The sequence below is a fragment of the Balaenoptera acutorostrata genome, unplaced genomic scaffold (genome assembly GCF_949987535.1).
Source record: "Balaenoptera acutorostrata unplaced genomic scaffold, mBalAcu1.1 scaffold_1181, whole genome shotgun sequence".
Lineage (NCBI taxonomy): Eukaryota > Metazoa > Chordata > Mammalia > Artiodactyla > Balaenopteridae > Balaenoptera > Balaenoptera acutorostrata.
The window spans coordinates 32549-40420 of record NW_026645937.1 but is presented as its reverse complement, the minus strand read 5'-3'; the positions used below and the strand labels follow the sequence as shown (position 1 = coordinate 40420).

Below are 7872 nucleotides of genomic sequence, written 5' to 3'. Positions count from 1 at the left end.
ACAGCTTGTCCAAGTCACATGGCCACATCCCTTGCCTCCTAAGAAACCGTGTCACAAGTGAAAGCAAGCTGGCTCTTGTAATATTGGCAAGTGATTTTTTTTAAACAAATGTGCCAGTTTTAGGGTTGTTCTTTGCCTTCTAACCTTTTGGAGGGCTTACATAGCCTTCAGGCTTCTAAAGAAACGAACTGGGGCACTCTTTCCCAAGCAGGAAGCAGTTTCACTAGCAGTGTGTGAGAAGCCTTGGGGACTTGGAGGATGAACACGTGTCGAAACAGGGTTCATCCCAATATGCTAGAGTAATGTTCAGTGCACCACACCAGTGTTATCAGGTGGTGTTGGTCGAATAAGTAGTACTACAGAGAGAATCTTACTTTAGTTAATTTAAAGTTTTGAGATCTCACTATGTTTTTTAAAACAAGTATTAAATACGTGCATTTGGTAAAAGAGTACAAAAGGCTGTTTGGTACATAGCAGCCAAAGAAAAACAATGTGGCTATTCCGTGCTGAGTTAAGCTGTGAGCGTTATCAAATAGATACTGGATTCTGAGGCCTTTGTTCAGGCACAAAAAAGAATATAAAATATCCGATTACCACAACTAAGGAGCCGGCCTGTGGCAACTAAGACCTGGCACAATTACCTGACTAACTAACTGACTAACTGACTAACTGACTATTTTTAAAAATCTCATTAATAGGTTTTTAATATGAATTTTAAAATTTCATTTATTTATTTAATTTATTTATTTTTGGCTGTGTTGGCTCTTCCTTGTTGCGTGCGTGCTTTCTCCAGTTGCGGCGAGCAGGGGCAACTCTGCGTTGCGGTGCGTGGGCTTCTCATTGCTTGCGGTGCATGGGCTTCTCATTGCGGTGGCTTCTCTTGCTGCGGAGGACGGGGTCTAGGCACGTGGGCATCTGTAGTTGTGTCTGGCGGGCTCTAGAGGGCAGGCTCAGTAGTTGTAGTGTGTGGGCTTTGTTGCTCTGTGGCATGTGGAAACTTCCCGGACCAGGGCTTCAACCCTTGTTCCCCTGCATTGGCAGGCGGATTCTTAATCACTGGGTCACCAGGGAAGCCCAAGCTCCAACCTTTTTAAAAATGTGTTCCTTCCACCTTCATGGAGCAGGCGTAGGGGATGGGGAGGAGTGAGAACCCGATTCGCAGGGGTCCGGTCGCAACCCAGCAAGGGGACGGGGCAGGATCTAGGAGGTGGCACCGGGACACAGTCGACCCCAGTGACAGCTAACAGCTGCACTGCTGCCCCTTCCTACCCCAGGGCCTGAGCTCAGGTCCCAGGACGGCTGGAGAAATGCACTGTTTTTGGTGAGATTCTCTTACGTCCTGTGTGGAGCTGCTTTGGCTGCCCCAGCGACCACACCCCTGCAGGGCCCTGTGCCCCTCCTCCCTGCCCCCTGCCCAGAGCTCGGGCAACAGCAGTCTCTGTGGGGCAACTTGCTTCCAAGTCCTTCAGTGACCACGGAGGAGTGAGAACGGGCTGCGCTGCCGGGGAGCCTGGGCATCCAACACCTGAGATTAGCCCTGGGGTTTCACGTGAAGGCAGGGGCCAGGGGGAGTGGGCGGTGAGCAGAGGGGCTTCCAGCCGACGTCAGTCTGGACCCTGGACCTGGGGAAAGGCCTCACCCTCTCAGTCCTGACCTGCCGCTCGGGAACCCTGTGGCCCACCAGCCCGAGGCCTGTGGTGCCCGCCACAGACTGCCCGGCACACGGCTGGGGTGCCAACGCCACACCTGGACTTTGCACGGGGACCATCGGGGGTCTCGGTGCACGGAAAGACGAGCAGCCCCCAGGCCCCGACACGCCTCTTCCATGTCCATTGAGAAGCGCCGGATGGAAGGCCGGCGGTGCTCCTTTTCGAGCTGCAGGGAATTCGCAGGAACAGCCCTCCCGGCCACGGGGTGCTTGCCCACCGGCTCTGGGCCTGCGAACAGCCCAGAACACAGAAGGCACAGAAGTGGGTGCAGGGAGCTGAGCCGGGTCTGCAGAAGGGTAGACTCCACAGCCTGGTCCACAGCCGACTGGTCCAGGGCGGGTGAGAAGGGGCAGGCAGTCTGAGGGGAGGACAGAACGTGGCACAGCCTGCCTGCCTGGGCCCCGGGGAGAAGGTCGGGGCGCTACCCGCACCCTCGCTCCGTTGCCTGGCGTCCTTTGTGGGGTCGAAGGGCCGGAGGCAGGGCTCCCGAGGAGTTCAAAGGCCAGGGAAGGACACACGGGATGGTCCAGACCCACCCTACCGCTCCAGTGGGGCAGCACCCTCTCTGAACTCCTACTGCCACCAAAACACATTCCTAAGGCCTTTGGGCAGAATTGCTAGGACCCAGGAAGGCGGCCCCTTGCTGTGGTCCAGACTTCACCAGCTGCCGATGAGCGGAGGGAGCCAGCCAGCCGGCCATGTGCAGGAGGACAGGGCACGGGGACAGGGACAGCCACAGCTGGGCTTCCCGCAGCTGTGCCCACCGCCAGAACCAGCTGCAGCCAATCACAGCCCCCAACATGCCAAACACTGCCTGGTGAGAGGCCAGCAGGAACCTGACACCTCCTCACTGGAGAGCCACCCGGCCGGGGTGGGGGGAGCCATCCCCGTCTGAACTCACCCCACAGCTCAGCCATCTCCCAGTGACCCAGACGCTACACCAGCAGAGAGCAGCCTGCAATGGCCGGCCACAGGGCTGATCCCCGACCAAGGTCAGAACTCCCCCCAGTGTGACAGCCCCCATGCCGCTCCTGTGGTGGAAGGGACCGCAGGCAGAGACCAGGAGTGGAGTGTTTTTATTAATGGCTGCGTTTTCAAAGAACAGTTTTGTAAGCAGGAAAGCTCCCCAGGAAGGGATTGCATTAGTGCAACCAGGGGGAGCCTTGACGCCAGGCTCTCCAGACACGTCCAGGTGGAGGCTTTTGGCCGAGGCCAGCCGCCAGGGACTCAGGGGCTGGGAGGACACGTGGCCCCTCCCCCATCCCGGCGGGGCGCTAAGGCACCCGACCCGCCTGGGTGGGCAGAACCCTGTGCCGTCAGCAGGCTGGCGGCTTGCAGCCCTCAACCTGCAGCCCTTTGCTCAGGAGGAATGCGTCCTGCGTGGGGTCGCAACCCAGGAAGAACTTCACCATACCCTTGGCATCCTGGGAGCCACCTGACCTCAAGATACAGCTTCTGTAGTCCATGGCAGCCTGGGGAGAGGGGGCGGGGCTGCAGGAGGGTGGAGCTCCGCCTTCACTGAGGGTGTGGGTGTGGCCACCTCTGCTGTGACTGAACAAAGGGCAGGGGAGAAGGAGGTCCAGGGCAGGGCCCTCAAGAGCCTGGCAGGCCCAGGCGGGCGGCACAAGCATCTAGGCCAAGGCCAAGGACCTCCGTGTTGGTCTGCGTGGCAGGACGGCCTCTCACCTTGCCACTCAGGACGCCCTCCTGCTTGAAGCGTGTGTGGAACGTGTCTGCGGAGTACACCTCGCTGCACAGGTAGCCATAGGACTGGGCGTTGTATCTTCCTGCCAGGCAGCCGAAGGTCGCAGGCAGGTGGGTCCCTGGGACACACGCGGAGAGGCTCCTGCCCGGCCCCCTGGCCGCTCAGTGCCCCTTCCCCAGAGCGGGGGCCTCCAAGCAACCCTGTCTGAGTCCCCTGCCACTAGAGAGAGTATTGACCCAACACTTCTAGAAAACGGGGACCTTGCGGGCAACTCAGTGGAGGGACACAAATCAGTCATTGCCGACTTTCTGCTGAAGCTCACGAGGGTTCACCCCTAAGCCTCTTACAAGGTCAGCTGCCGAGGCTCCGAGGGATGAGTCAGGGCTCGCCCTCCAGCATGGGGAGAGTGTGGGTTAAAGCGCTCACAAGGGAGTGAACCACGTGTCCGCACCGACACGCACGGGCAAACCTCGTCGACGTGTTCCGTCCGGGGTATGGAGCCCTCTCCTGCCTCTTCTAGGCTCTCCAGAAAGCACGTGCAGATACACCCACCCCACCCTCGGACTCCGTGGGCCATAGCTGGAGGCATCAGCCAAGGAACCGAGGCAGGAAGAGGCCAGAGGTCTCCGGGCCTCGGCCAGAGCCTGTCAGTCGGTCCCCTTTCACACACCACCAGGTGATCCTCTTGACCTGGGCAGTAGCCACCAACCGACCACTAAGGTGGGCCAGGCTTGCGCTTGGCTACCTGGCATCGCTCGGCCCCCAAGGATCTTCTGGCAGAGGCGGTCATTCTCCTGGGCCGGGTCTGCGGACGTCTGCATGTGCAGGACCTGGTCCACCTCGGCCAGGAAGATCTGATGAAGGTTGAAGAGGCCTAGCCAGCGGGAGGAAGGAGACTGGGGGATGGCACTGTGTCCAGGCCGTGCTTCATAGGCGGGCGGTCCGGGATCCCCCTTCCCTTCCCTTGGCCCGGCAGCACCTGGGTTGGCCTGCCGGGACTTGATGAGATTGTCCCGCAGCCCCTGGGGGATGGCGCTGCCCGTGCCCCACCGAGACTGGCATCAGCGCCAAGTCCTCACAGGGTGCGGTGCCCCCGGCCCCAGAGCCTTCCCTCTGGTTCTCAACACCGGCTGTCACCAGACTCGCGGGCAACGTGCCTTTCTTTTCCTTTTTCGTTTTTCCGGCCCTCAGCCACGCAAAGCGGTGAAGCCCTGACATTCGCTGCCACGTGCATGGACCCTGAGAACACGATGCTCAGCGAGAGAAGTCAGACACAGAAGGACACACAGGGTGTGATCCTACTGAGGGGAAACGTCCAGAACTGGTAGATCCACAGAGTCAGAGAGTGGGTTCCTGGTTGTCAGGGGCTCGGGAGGAGAGGGAGTGATAAGTAAGGACCTGAGGGACATTTTTGGGCTGATGGAAATGTTCCAAAACAGGGCAGTAGTGATGGCTGCACAGCTCAGGAAACTGTCCCCACACGCTCAGGTGCAGCCTGTGAAAACATCGCTCTCAGGACGAAGGGCTGACCGCAGGAAGACTGAACGAGCAGTGGGTCCTGGGCCCAGACGCTCAGCTGGGGGCCCCCCCCATTGGGAAGTCACTGGGACTTGCTGAGCCTCCACCGATACTGGCAGCAGCCCCAGGGCCTCACAGGGCGCGGTGTTCCCAGCCCCAGAGCCTTCCCTCTGGTTCTCATCACTGCCTGTCACCAGACTTGCATGCAACGTGCCTTTCTTTTCTTTTGTCTTTTTTAAAGGCAACTCTTGAGTACATGTACTTAACATGCAGGGAACCAGTCCTGACTGCTTGATCTGGGGCTTCCAGCCTCCAGAGTCTCGAGGACATCCATTTCCATTGTTTACATGCCCAGTGCATGGGCTTTGATGATGGAAGCTGACACCGAGGCCGTCGCCACGTGTGGGGTGACATCAGCGGAAAAATCCCGTGGCGAGGACCTGCCTGAGGACCACGTGCGCCCGGGCCCTCCCTGGCCCCTGCCCGCAGCCCCGCGCCTGCACCCACCTGGGAGCGGAGCTGATGCATGGCTTGCCAGAACTCGTGGAAGTAGGTCTCCAGCTCATCGTGCTGCATCAGGGAGAGCAGGTCGGGCGTGGGCTTGGTGAAGTTGGTCACCATGGCCATGATGGCGATCTGGCGGTTCCCATCCTGTTGCAGGCAGCCCGGCTGCAGGCTGAAGCAGGCCACGTGCCCGGACTTCCCTTCCCTGGGGAGGGATGTGGGCTGAGGCCCAGCTTCCACAGAGGAGCTCCGGCCCATGGCGACAGGTTCCCGCACACACGCACCGAGGGTAGAGGTCCAGGTAGAACTTGCCGATGGATGACCTTGCCCGAAGCCGTATCCCGGACTGTGTAGAGCCTCACGTCTTCGTGACACACGTTGGCGCCCTCCTCCAGGTCGAAGGTCAGCCGCAGCAGCTCCTGGGAGATACCCAGCCGCCTGCGCATGACCACCTGCATGGGGAAGACTCATTGAGCAGGTACTGGTTCTCGTGGTAGCGCGTCTCCTCCCCCTGGTTCATGTAGTAGCGCAGGTCCCAGGTGTTGTTGGGCCCGTCAAAGTACAGGCCCCGCCTCTGGCACTCGGCCTTCTTTAGCTCCAGGATCACGGCCGCTCCTGCTCTCCGAGGGGCTTCAGCTTCTGGGCCAGCTCATCCGCGGTTGGAGGGGAGAGGCTCAGCTACGTTCCTGTGGCGGCCCCCCAGTCGCCCCCCACCCTGCACCACTCGAGGCAGAATGAAGGGTCCGGGAAGGCGACCCCCATGGGCTGACACAGTGGGGTCTCAGGCAGCACCACGTCCAGTTAAGGTCCGCCTGACGCCCTCCCCCTGGGACTCAGGTGGAGGTGGGTTTACCTAGGAAAGTGGCCACCACCTGGCTGGTCTTGGCCATGTTCATCTCCAGCATGGAGTTGGCATGCGTGCTGAATCCCAGCAGGCAGGACTTCTGGGCCTGCAACCTCACCAGCTCCCCGAGGATGGTGCAGTTCTCTTGGAACCCAGAGACGGCCGGCGCTAGGGACCGTGGGCCATGCCCTCCCCATGGGGCCCCGGACCATGTCTTTGTGGGCGGGCACGGCTCTCAGGTCACTGGCGGGCACAGCCAATCCCCCTCCCTCCTCCTCCTGGCCCGGATTTCTAGACACTTTTGTGCTGTCCTAACACGTGGTCTTTATTAACACAGGTCCTTTTGGAACCAGAAATGGCGTGAACCGTGATGGGCTCTAAGGCCAAGGGCAGGAAGAAATGCGGCCAGGCTCTCCAGGAGCCACCCAGGGGCCTCCCCGGGCTCAACAATACAAACTCGGCTACCGTGCAGACAGCAGCTCATCCCCACGGCGCCCGAACACCCAGCCCCTGGACGGCGAGACGCCTGTTGCTGCAGGTGGCCCATGGCTCGCTGGTGAGGCCCAGCCCCAGGCGTACGCCACCTTCTCTGGGGCAACCTCTCTGGTTCTGCGGTGGGGTTCTCCTGGGAGCCCCCAGTCACCACAGGACCAACGTGGCCTGTCTGCAGCCCAAGAAGGTGGGGACACAGGACTGTCCCCCGTGCCCCCCGCATCACCTGCGAGGCCCGGCAAGCACCAGTGGTGTCTGCGGGGAAGATGAAGGGGTCGTGCACAGACCCCATCTACCGAAGATGCTAAACGGCAGAAGCACAGACTGCAGCCACACGCAGTATGGACCAAACACAAGTGTCCTTGCAGGAACCGATGTCTGAATGTCAAGGCCGTGCCCGGGCCACAGTGAGAAGGCCCAGACCGCACGCAAGGCACAGAGAGGGGATGGGGGGAACACCTGCGAATCTGAGCTCATCAGGCATCACCCCAGAGGGAGAGGGAGAGAGCCAGAAGGAGATACGGAGGGAGAGGGAGAGAGAGGGAGGGAAAGACTTCTCTCCCTTCCCTGGGGGTTCTCTAGTGCAGGCAAGGCCAAAAACCACTGCATTTCGGAAAATGGGTCCTCGTAGAAAAGTTAAATAGTAGCTCATGGCCTTATGGACACATATTAAAATGGCCCAAAATCTTGAGAAGTCAGGGAGGGGAGCTGGCGGCTGCCTCATAAACGAGGAGAGATTGGGCGTCAGAGAAGGGGCCTGTGCAGCCCGCCGCCCAGGGCCCCGTAGACTTCATCTCCCAGCTGTGGTCCAGGGCTGGAAGTCAGCGGGGAGGTCAGGCCATCCAAGCGTCAATGTTGACTTCAGGGCTGATCTAAAAGGTGCCTGGTGTCTGTTGAAGCAGAAAAAAGAGAAAGCAGTGGGGAGAGCATGGGAGGGGGAGGGAGCCCCCCTCCTCAGCCCTTCTCCCTCTCTCCCTCCCTCCGTCTCCCTCCCTGCTTCTCACTCTCCCTCTCCCTCCTTTTCTCCCTCTGCCTCTCTCTGTCCCTTCCTCTCCCTCTCTCCCTCCCTCTCTCCCTGTCCCTCTTTCCCTGTCCTATTT

General features: G+C 60.1%; 1 pseudogene; it reads right to left on the bottom strand.

Annotated features, from left to right (window-relative positions):
• Positions 1–3025: 3025 nt before the first annotated feature.
• On the bottom strand, positions 3026–7064 carry LOC103016468 (thimet oligopeptidase-like; annotated as a pseudogene).
• Positions 7065–7872: the final 808 nt, after the last annotated feature.